General features: G+C 39.5%; 1 protein-coding gene and 1 long non-coding RNA gene across 4 annotated transcripts in view; one reads left to right on the forward strand and one right to left on the reverse strand.

Annotated features, from left to right (window-relative positions):
• Positions 1–12,500, reverse strand: part of LOC149130235 (uncharacterized) — a 140,810-nt gene that overhangs the window by 105,585 nt on the left and 22,725 nt on the right. For all 3 annotated transcript variants that reach the window (XR_016239139.1, XR_016239138.1, XR_016239137.1), the window contains exon 3: positions 7,718–7,881. This is a non-coding gene — a long non-coding RNA (uncharacterized LOC149130235). The remainder of the gene's footprint in view (positions 1–7,717; positions 7,882–12,500) is intronic.
• The window catches only part of LOC106884447 (melatonin receptor type 1A), a 51,724-nt gene continuing 49,986 nt past the window's right edge, over positions 10,763–12,500 (forward strand). Inside the window, exon 1 of the mRNA XM_089345975.1 lies at positions 10,763–11,754. The gene's annotated coding sequence lies outside the window, so the exon portion shown is untranslated. The remainder of the gene's footprint in view (positions 11,755–12,500) is intronic.

A 12,500-nucleotide genomic window follows, 5' to 3' on the forward strand; every position in this document is an offset into this window, starting at 1 on the left:
TCTTCTGGACGGTCTCCTTGTTTAAGTTGGTGAATGGCACCATAATCCTTACCTTCAGTTCACCTCTGGAGTTACAAGGAGTTTTGTTGGTCCCTTGCTCAACTGCGTCCCACACATAATAATCAAGGGGACTGCGGTCTGGGGAGTTAGGTGGCCAGATGTTAGGGGTAATGTGTCACTCTCGTTCTAGGCTTTCTCCTTCCCCTTCGTCCACTTTCCCCTCCTTTTCTCTGTGGCTTCCTTCCTCACCCTGCTGCTGTCATGTGACCAGGGGTCATTTCCTCATTTTCTTCCTCTCTTAGACTGGTCCCTTAGCTGACCAGTCACAAATTCTCTCTCTCCGTTCTCCATCCTTCGAAACATTTTCGAAGCATGACCCACTTTTCTCGTGCCCTTGGCCCCCAAGGCCATATTTCATTCAATTGTTTGTCCTCATCCACCATCCTAAATCTCAGTCTGTTTCGTTTTGCTTGTTTTGTTTCATTTTATTTGCTCTTGTCCCTAATTCTATGCAAGAAAAACTGTTTCTTTTACAGGCACCACCAACTGGGAAGCACTCAGTCATATCATTAAAGGTAAGAAACTAAACAGTAGAATGGGTCGATAACTGATGAAGAATTATGGACTTTCTGTTTGTCTCCTGTTCGTTTTTTCATTCAGTATACGTGACATCGTTTGTTTAGACATTTTTTTCGTTTATCAAGTAATAGAACACAACACACACTGAATTTACACACACACAAATATAATCACACCACATCACATCAAAAGTATGCACACACACACACACACACACAAATATAAACACACATCACATCAAAAATATGCACACATACACACACACAAATATAAACACACCACATCACATTAAAAGCATGCACACACACACACACACACACAAATAAACATATCACATCAAAAGCATGCACACATACACACACACACAAAAATAAACACACATCACATAAAAAATATCCACACATACACACACGCACACACAAATATAAACACACCACATCACATTAAAAGCATGCACACACACAAATATAAACACACCACAACAAAAGCATGCACACACACACACAAAAATGAATAAACACACCACATCACATCAAAACTATGCACACGTACACACACACACACACACACACAGAAATATAAACACACCACATCACATCATAAACATGCAAACTCGTACACTGAGATAAATATATACACACCACATCATAAGTACACCCACATACACACAGCTAAATATCATAAGCACACAACTACATACACACAGTTTAGATATATACACACCACATCATAAGCACACACACAAAAGCAGAAACCTAAACCTGTAAATAAATGGACAGCCAACAGTTTCAACTGTCAGTGTTTCAATTACTTGATCCAACAAACACCCTAATGATTTCATAAGGGAGTTCCAGGGGCCAAGAATTCTGGTGATTCACTGGGCTTGAGAAGACACATCAAGCCAAATAAAATTGTTACATGCCATGCTGCCCCCCAACCTTATGCACACGTGTAATCTGTCTTCTGTCAAAACATCCCCACAACTTACTTTACCAATACCCCCCATTCCACTATCGTCCGCTTTCCATGCTAGCATGGGTTGGACGATTTGACTGAGGACTGGTGAAACCGGGTGGCTACACCAGGCTCCAGTCTGATTTGGCAGAGTTTCTACAGCTGGATGCCCTTCCTAACGCCAACCACTCAGAGAGTGTAGTGGGTGCTTTTACGTGTCACCCGCACAAAGGCCAGTCAGGCGGTACTGGCAACGGCCATGCTTAGGATGGTGTATTTTCTGTGCCACCTGCACAAGAGCCAGTCCAGGGGCACTGGCAACGGCCACGCTCAGGATGGTGTATTGCCAGTACCGCCTGGCATGATGATGATGATGATGATATATTCATATATATCTTAACTCGATAGTTAACGAGTGAAGCTAATTCAATTGTAGAACTTGGGAGAACCTTATTGAGGTCACAACTTATGAGTTTTTAATCAGGACAAGTTTTTACTGCGAAAAACCATTTTACTTGTTCTTTAAAAACTTTAATATATGCCTTCAAATGCAATGGGTGCCGGGAAGACTGTATTGGACAAATTAAACTCACTTTAAGAATGAGATTAAATATTCACCATCAACGAATACATGATCCCAAAACCAGACGAATTTCATTTAGTGGGAATTTGAACACATGTGTGAAAACAAATCTAAATTTCATGTCTCCCCACTCAATCAATGTGCTGACAATACTCCAAGCCCCCAAAAAGAATTAATATGATAAATTCTTTAATTAAAAATATATTAGTAATTCATGATTCTCTTTTTCCGATGAATTAATTCTTGTAGATTGTCTACTCGAGTTCATTCTTAAGAAAACCAAAATTCAAGTTACCAGCCATCATCTATCTTATTCCCTCTTCCACACCTCAGCATCTTATCCTATACCTTCTTGACAAAGAAATGTTGTGTCTTAACATGTTCAAGGGACAGGAACAGTCGCTTATTGATATCATTATTCTTTGACAGAATAATAAACAATAATTATCTATAACAATGCTATGTAAACAATTATTATATCACTAGTTCATATCTCTTCTGTTTAGCTGTCATATGACATATTCAACAGAGAAAAGCTTATATGTGACTGTCCCATGCCACTGCCAGATGAGATCAATATAGGAATGTTGATCAATTAATTTGTACATTAACGGACAGCATTCTTAGCTACATTCCCACTTTAAAAACAAACTATGTTGATGACAATGACCAAAGTTGACATAATTTGTTATACACTTTTGAAAATTTAATGTGTTTTTCTATATTTTAAAACATAATAAAATTCCAGTTAATTTCAATAAAATCTTGATGCATTTTCAGCTTCATTTTTGTCTGTTCTTCAATCAATTTCCTTGTGCAATATTTTAATAAGGAAAAGCAATGGAAAACTCCAGCTGAGTCACAAGTATTTACTTACAATCAACTTTTATTTCTTGTCTTACAAATGTTCAATGTAGCCACCATCTGCAACATGGGGAACATCAATGTGATAAGAGAATTCCTCCCAGACGTGTATCAGTATATCACGACTTCTTTGGCTGTCTGGTCGAATGCTTTATCCAAGTTTTCCCATTTCCCTTCTATGTCAATATCTTCTGGAATCGCCTCAAGCAAAGCAATCACATCATTGCAAATGCATGAGTAATTTAAAATAAAGTGACTAAATACGTTTCACAGAGTAAGCTGAACGCTAAAGGGTTTAACATACTGGGAGAAGACTTTGGAGCTCCAGGAACCCAACTGCCTTGAGCTAACCAAGAAACCTTAAAAAAAACCCTCTCAGCCACAACCAGAGGAAGGCAATGGAATTTGCCCCATGGCAAGAGACACAATAACGAGAACAAAACCATGAAAGGTTCCCCACTTCCGAACAATTATGATTCCATTCATTTGGAGATTATAGACAGGTGTTTGACATTTTGGGATAGCCATTAATTCCAGGTCTGCTATAAGCATACACTTGCATGGCTTAAGCTTTGAGACAAGCATATGACTACTGGCAGAATTAACCAGGTATCATCGATCGATCAATCGATCGCCGAGCAAAACAGTCTTACGACTTGACGTCCATGCACTGAGCCACCACTGTGGGATGGGTTCCGGTGCAGGTCAAAGCAAGAGGGCCATTGAGTCAATGCTGTCTTATTTGACATTAAACACTTTACTATTTCCCTTATTTCTATGTTTTTCTCTCGTCCTCTCGTCCACAACCTATCTTTCTCTCCTGCCTCTCTCTCGTTCTCTCTTCGTGTACGTGAACATCAAGCTATGTTTGTATGTAGGTCTCTCTCTCTCTCTCCCTCTTTTCTTTCCCCCTCACTGTGTGTGTGTGTGTGTGTGTGCAGCTAGTTATGTTTGCCTGTGTAATCTCTCTCTCTCTCTCTCTCTGTGAACATCTACCTATGTATATGTAATATCTCTCCCCCTCTCTTTCTCAGTCTTTATATCTTTCTCTCACTCTCTCTCTCTCTCTCTTTCTCTCTCCCTCTCTTTCTCTTTCTCTCTCTCTCTCTCTCTGTGAAAATCTACTTATGCATGTGTAATCTCTCTCTCTCTCTCCCTCTCTTCTTCCCCCCTCACTGTCTCTCTCTATATATATGTGTGTGTGTGTGTGTGTGTGTGTGTGTAGCTAGTTATGTTTACATGTGTAATCTCTCTCTCTCTCTCTCTCTCTCTCTTTCTCATTCTCTATATCCTTCTCTCACTCTCTCTCTTTCTTTCTTTCACTCTCTGTTTCTTTCTTTCTCTATGTGAACAACTGCTTATGTATGTGTAATCTCTCTCTCTCTCTCTCTCTCTCTCTCTCTCTTTCTCATTCTCTATATCCTTCTCTCACTCTCTCTCTCTCTCTCTCTCTCTCTCTCTCTCTCTGTTTATATATGAGTGCATCTAGTCATGTTTGTTTTATCTCTCTATCTCTCTCTTTCTCTTTCTCCCTCTCTTTCTGTTTATATGTGCAAGCACCTGCTTATGTTTATATGTATGTGTAATATCCCCCTCTTTCTCTCTTTGTTTTTGGATATTTCTGTGTATGGTTCCCTCCAGAGCCAAAAGGTAAGGCCACCAAAACAAGATGAACATCCAGTCAACCATGCCAAGCCATCAGATCAAAACAGCTGCACCCAATTGACTTATTCGGAATTTTAGAAAATCGGCAGAACTTTTCAAAGAACTAAACAAAGTGTTTTCAAAAAAATTACAAAAATTAAACAAGAAAACAAGTTGACAAAAAGTGCCAGTCCTGGAAGAGGAGACACTCCTATATCTATCTTACAACCTACTTTTAACCGACTATTCTACCTGTCTGTCCATCTATCTATCTATCTACCTGTCTGTCTATCTATCTATCTATCTATCTATCTATCTATCTATCTCACTCTGTGACCGTGGTCTTTTCCGTAGGCTTATATTATATAATATGCTCGATTCGAAGATCAAAATCTGTTCTCCGTTTTTTACATTGACTGTGATACACGATCCCTATTGATCGCCCCGCAACCCACGTTTTTTTTTGTTTTTTTCTTCCGCGATCCCTTTTGATCGAAATTATCCCCCCCCCCAAAGAAAAGCTCTACTTTGTAATTTGTCCATTTTCTGTATTTAGCCCTGTGTGGCTATAATAAAAAGATATCTATGTACCTATCTATCTATCTATCTATCTACCTCACTCTCTCTCTTTATCTATCTATCTATCTATCTATATATATATGTGTGTGTGTGTGTGTGTGTGTATACATCATTTTCCCTCTTACAACATATTTTATCTAAGCAATACCTATAAACCTGCTTATCTAGCAGTTTATCTCTCTGTTGTTCTCTCTCTCTCTCTCACACACACACACACACACACACACACACACACACATATATATGATGGGCTTCTTTCAGTTTCTGTCTACCAAATCTATTCACAAGGTTTTAGTCGGTCTGAGGACGCAGTAGAAGACACTTGTCCAAGGTGCCATGCAGTGGGACTGAACCTGGAACCATGTGGTTGGGAAGCAAACTTCTTACCACAAAACCATGCCTGCACCTCTGTATGTGTGTGTGTGTGAATTTTGACTCTCTCTCTCTCTCTCTCTATTTATATATATATATATTTTTTATTCTTTCTTAGGATGTATATGAGCATGTATACACACATATATATACATGAGTGTATGTACACACACACATGCTTATGTGTGTCTATATAATACATCAACATATACAATGCCCAACACTGCCGTCACCACTACCATCAACAACAACAACAACAATAGTAGCAGAAACAGCACCACCAATGACAAACCAAAGCAGCAGCAGTAGCAGCAGCAGTAATAGTAGCGATGTTAACTGCAGCAGCGACAGCAGCAGAACACGCACATTTGAGAAAAGCAAGCAACTAAGCAGAAACATTCTCTGACAAAACATTTCATTAGACTTCCAACATTTTGCAAGAAGAAGCACTTACATAAACAGCGCACGTTTGCTTCTATGCATATTTTTATATATATATATATATCAATATACATATATTATATACTTATATATATTCTTAATACAATATATATGATAGATATATTAATATTAGAATATATATATAATTTATATTAACATATATATAATTAATATATAAAAATCATATATATATATATATATATATATATATATGTATATATATATGTATATTTATATACACATATTTTGCATATATCTATATAGCATATATTAACATATATTACATTAAAATTTGCATAGACTTACACACACACACACACTCACATACATGCAAACACATATAACTGAAGGGTATAAGTGTGTACGCTTAAGCAGAATTTTAAAAACACGGAAAAATATAACTAGAAACACATACACACACACACACACACACACACACACACACATATATATATATATATATATATAGTTGGGTGTGGAGATCACGGATGCAGGTAATTACTGGTACTTAAAACAATGGAGAATACAATTTGTACGAGAATACAAGAAGAGGAGGAGCGCCGAGGAGGATGCTAGCATTAAAAAAGTTAGACGCGTAAATGGATTTTGTCCGGAATCTTATTGCATTCTTCAACTTTTACTCTTTTACGGATTCCAGTTAGCAGATCAGATTTCTATGACCATACTGGGGCTGTACTCCCAGTGATCATAGTGCTGATAATATAGTAGCAACCGACCCCTATTCACCTTTTATATTAGTTTTTTTTTTAATGTTTTGTTCTGTTTTTGCTTTGTGTGTGCGTAAGGGAGATTGTTTTTCTCCTGTTCTTTTTAACTTTGGTTATTAACTAAGAATAACGAAGTAAAGTTTCTGTTTATAAATATATATATATATATATATATATATATATATATATACACATATATATACATACACATACTTACACATATATACATTCATAGACATAGTCATTCTTACATACATTCTTTCATCCATACATTTAAATACACATCACCCATACACACATATACACACACACACACATGCTTCAAACAGGCACTCTGCTGGGTTCCAGTTGATCTAATGAACAGAACAACTTGCTTGTGAAGTTATCATCCAAGTTGGCTGAGTACTCCACAGACACGCACACTGTTAACGTAGTTCTCAGGGGAGATTCAGCGTGACACAGAGTGCGACAAGGCTGGCCGTTTTGAAAAACAAGCACAACTCATTTTTCGCCAGCAGATTAGACTGGAACAACACGAAATAAAGTGTACTGCTCAGGGACACTGGGCACCACCGGGAATCGAACTCACACACTTACGATTGTGAGTCGAATGCCCTAACCACTAAACCACGCGCCTTAACTTCATACAGCTACATGCAAAACACGTACAATCAGCATTTAGTCAAGCTCCCATCAGCTAAATTCCTCTTGGAAGACATCAGACAACCCACAGCTTCCAGTAACCTTACAAGTGTTCTCGTATTGGTACACTGGAAATATCATTTCGAAAACTTTCAACTGTTCCCAAACAAAACCCTGCCCCAGTCACAGACAACATGGCTCTGCCGGCGCCTACAAAGGGATATATTTTGTAGATTTTATTGATTTAGTTTGATGATTCTGATCAACATTTGATTTTGGTTGGACGATGTATCAATAGATGTATCGACAGACATTTTTTGTTTTCTCTTACCTGTTATTGTTGGGGGTATTGTGGCCATGCTGGGGCTACTGATGGATCGATTGTAGCTTTGGTGACGGACTGAATTTTGGTGCAACGGAGAGAAGTATTGGATTGTGGAATTGGTTGAACTGGGTTGGGTTCGATTTGCGAACCGCTTCCATCCATGAGCATCCCTGTTGACAACAACAATAGCAACATTGGAGTAACAATGTAATCAACAACAACAAAAACAACAACATCAACAAGGAAATCTCTATCTAGCGGTTACTTGTCGTGCTAGAAATAGCAGCCAAATCGCCCTCAAACAACCACCCCACTGTCGTTAAAAAGTATACCCTGGGTCGTGAAATTTGAGTTAGTCACGATTCTTTGAGAAACTGAATAAGACGGAATGGTCACGTCTGGAAAGCCTCTTAATCATAGACCTGCCGCGCTGACTTAAGGCTAAGCAACAACAACAACAACAGTGATTAATAGCTGAGCTAATGAAGGAGAGCCTCTGTGTAATGATAGTTCGACCGGCTAGAAACAGCAGCTAAATCTTTCAGAAATCTGGACCTCACTGTTTTTTGTTTTTTTTTTATCCTAGGCACAAGGCGCGAAATTTTGAGTGAGGGGACCAGTCAATCAGTCGACCCCCAGTACTTGACTGGTACTTAATTTATCGACCCCCGAAAAGGATGAAAAGCAAAGTCGACCTCGGCGGAATTTGAACTCAGAACGTAACGGCAGACGAAATACCGTTAAGGATTTTACGCGGCGTGCTAACATTCCTGCCAGCTCGTCGCCACCCTGGGACTTTACTTGTTTTTTGATAAAGAAAGGGAAGTACACAGTGGATAGTAATAGAGAAAAGAGAGACAGTGGAAGTACGTTTGATCATAAGCTATGATGTGTCTGTGTTGACCGAGGGTTATAAATTGTAGTCATCATCATCATTATCACAAGCAGCAAGTAATAGAAACAATGACGAAATATTAGCAAAACACCTCTTTTTTTTTTTTCAATTTCCAGGCAAGAAATATATTTTTTAAATATTTATTTTGAGTCTGTATATAACGAAGAATAAGTATGCAAATTAGTCTGGATCGGTTATAATTAATTATAAAGTTACTGGTAGAAACGATAGGTAAGGGTAGAAAAGGGGAGTAATATCATGAACGAAGCATTTCAGGCTAGAAATAAGTGACGAATACCCCCAGAGGACAGTGAACGTATATTTTCGTTCGAATATATATATTTATTAGACATCTCTCAACGAAAATATACGGGATAATATGTTAACAATAGTACAGAAACGATATTGGCAATTATAACAGATACAAAGTTAATTATTGATTTCAAATTTTGGAACAAGTCCAGTAATTTTGGAGGAGGTAGAAAGTCGATTACATTGACCCCGGTACTCAACTGGTATTATTTTATCGGCGCTAAAAGGAATAGAAGACAAAGTCGACGCCGGTAGAATTTGAACTGAGAACGCTGAAGTCTGAAGAAATGGTGCTAAGCATTTCTTTTTTTTTTTTTTTTTTCTACCCGGCGTGTTAACCATTCTTATTTCTTTATTGCCCACAAGGGGGTAAACATAGAGGGAGACAAACAAGGATAGACGAAGGGATTAAGTTGATTATATCGACCCCAGTGCGTAACTGGTATTTAATTTATCGACCCCCCCCCCCCGAAAGGATGAACGGCAAAGTCGACCTCGGCGGAATTTGAACTCAGAACGTAACGGCAGACGAAATACCTATTTCTTTACTGCCCACAAGGGACTACACACAGAGGGGACAAACAAGGACAGACAAACGGATTAAGTCGATTATATCGACCCCAATGCGTAACTGGTACTTAATTTATCGACCCCCCGAAAGGATGAAAAGCAAAGTCGACCTCGGCGGAGTTTGAACTCAGAACGTAGCGGCAGACGAAATATCGCTAAGCATTTCGCCCGGCGTGCTAACGTTTCTGCCAGCTCGTCGCCTTATCTTATTTAACAGCAGGGTTCGCCACCACCATCCCCTGCCGGAGCCTCGTGGAGCTTTTAGGTGTTTTCGCTCAATAAACCCTCACAACGCCCGGTCTGGGAATCGAAACCGCGATCCTATGACCGCGAGTGCGCTGCCCTAACCACTGGGCCACTGCGCCTCCACAAAATACTTATTTCTTTACTGCCCACAAGGGGCTACACACAGAGGGGACAAACAAGAACAAACAAACGGATTAAGTCGATTATATCGTCCCCAGTGCGTAACTGGTACTTAATTTATCGACCCCCGAAAGGATGAAAGGCAAAGTCGACCTCGGCGGAATTTGAACTCAGAACGCAGTGGCAGACGAAATACCGCTAAGCATTTCGCCCGGCGTGCTAACCGCTTCTGCCAGCTCCCCCCCCCCCCCACTTTAACAACAATAACAGTTACAGTATCAACAACAATAATATCATCTACAATGAATCAACATCATCAACAACAACAACAACAATAGCATTTAACGACAATAACGATATATTAATTGTCGTTGCATCAACATCATTATCAACAACAACAATAATAATAATAATAATAATCCATTCTACTAAAGGCACAAGGCCTGAACTTTGGTGGCAAGGGACTAGTTGATAATATCGATCCAAGTACACAACTGGTACTTAATTTATCGATCCCGCCACCCCACCCCGGGAAAGAATGAAAGACAAAGTCGACATCGGCGGGATTTGAACTCGGAACGTCAGGCCGGTCGACTATAGGCAGAAGGCTTGAAATTTTAGGGGATTAGCTTGCTTGATTTTATCGACCCACGTACTTGACTGGTACTTGAGTTGTTGACTGCAAATCTAAGCAGCAAGTCGCAACAGAAAAACAACCGCAGTTTTAAGACCGGATTGCAAACAGCAGCAATCGCTACAACATCACACGGACGGTTATGAAACAATGGTGCTAATGTTTACTGCATAACTGTCATTCGCAACAGCAAGCAAATACAACAGCAGCAGCAAGAACGAGACCCCCCCCCCCCGCCCCGAAACACCTCCCCCCGCCCCGCCCCGCCCCGCCCCCCACCTTCCAACGCACAAACGGCGCCCCTGAGTTACCCCTTCCTCACAGACATCACCGACGATGCATCGCAGAGCACCTGCCAGATGCGGCTGAAAGACTAAAAACTGAACAACCACCACCACCACCACCACAACAACAACAGCAACAGCAGCAGCAGCAACAACACTAACGTTTGCTGTGATAAACGATCGACCGTAACGTTTGCAAACACAACAACAACAACAACAAATTGTCAAAATAGCGAATTCAGGAGAAATCGACACTAATCGTAACATAATCACAGTACAACGACGACAGGGACGATCAAAAGCGGTAGCTTCCACGTGGTCGGTCGGTCTTCTAGAAATAGCAGCCAAATTTTTTACTCAAATTTACAAACGAAGAACTTTTAGCTGTTATATTCGGCAAAACAAAAAGTAATTACAAATATTAGGCCGTGATAGCCACGGCTAGGAAGCCTTCGACCACATAACTTTAACTGTTTTCTTTTTTTCTTTCTTTCTTTTCCTTTATTCTTTTTATTTTTTGTCTGAGCACAAAGTAAACGGCGAATATCTAGATCGTCTCTTAATCTGCTAGAAATAGCAGCCAAATCTTCAAATTCGCAAAACAAAAGAACTTTTGGGATAACATTCTCTTCAGTAACAATAAAAAATATATTAAAAGGTGATGGTCACAGTTGGAACGAACTTGATCACAGGACTGCTTAATGTAGTTTTATCTGACCACAAAATAAACGACGAACATTCAGACGGTTTCTTAAACCTGCTAGAAATAGCAGTCAAATCGCATTCATTTAAAAACTCCAAAAGAGAATAGCTGCTCCAAACAACACTGGATGACCACGGCTGGAATGGCGTTGCTAATATGACTGATCACTTCAGACTAATACAATACAACACTGGTACTAAAGCAGGTGTATATGTTTATAAAATATATATATATACACATATTTAAGACCAACGACAGTTGAACCCAGCCATACAGAAGGTAAGTGTTTCTTTTGGATAAACTATCTGTCTGTCTGCCTGTGACTGTCGCCTATCTGTCTTACGCTCTGTCAGTTTATATATCTATATATTGTATATTATATATCTATGACTGTACCTATCGATTCATTTATCCACCTGTCTGTTGGTTTTACTCTCTGACTATGACTATATCTATCCGACTCAAAATCTATCTATCTATCTATCTATCTTATTTCTTTATTGCCCACAAGGGGCTAAACATAGAGGGGACAAACAAGGACAGACAAAGGGATTAAGTCGATTACATCGACCCCAGTGCGTAATTGGTACTTAATTTATCGACCCCCGAAAGGATGAAACGGAAAGTCGACCTTGGCGGAATTTGAACTCAGAATGTAACGGCAGACGAAATACCGCTAAGCATTGCGCCCGGTGTGCTAACGTTTCTGCCAACTCGCCGCCTATCTATCTATCTCTCTCTCTATCTATCTATCTCTATCCACGAATGTCTCACTCTCTCTCTCTCTCTCTCTCTCTCTCCCTCTCTATCTATCTATCTATCTATCTATTTCTGTGTTTAACTTTCACCATCACTCTCCTTCTTCCTCTCCCTCTCTCCCCCAAACTTTGTCCCTAAGTTAATCTATTTGTGAGTTTTTCTTTCAGTAAGTCTGCCTGCCTGTCTATCAGTCTATCTTACAGTCTATCAGTCTATCTTACAGTCTATCAGTGTTCTTACAGTCTATCTACCTATCTGTCTTTCTG

Source organism: Octopus bimaculoides, chromosome 30 (genome assembly GCF_046866305.1).
Source record: "Octopus bimaculoides isolate indiv1 chromosome 30, ASM4686630v1, whole genome shotgun sequence".
Classification (NCBI taxonomy): Eukaryota; Metazoa; Mollusca; class Cephalopoda; order Octopoda; family Octopodidae; genus Octopus; species Octopus bimaculoides.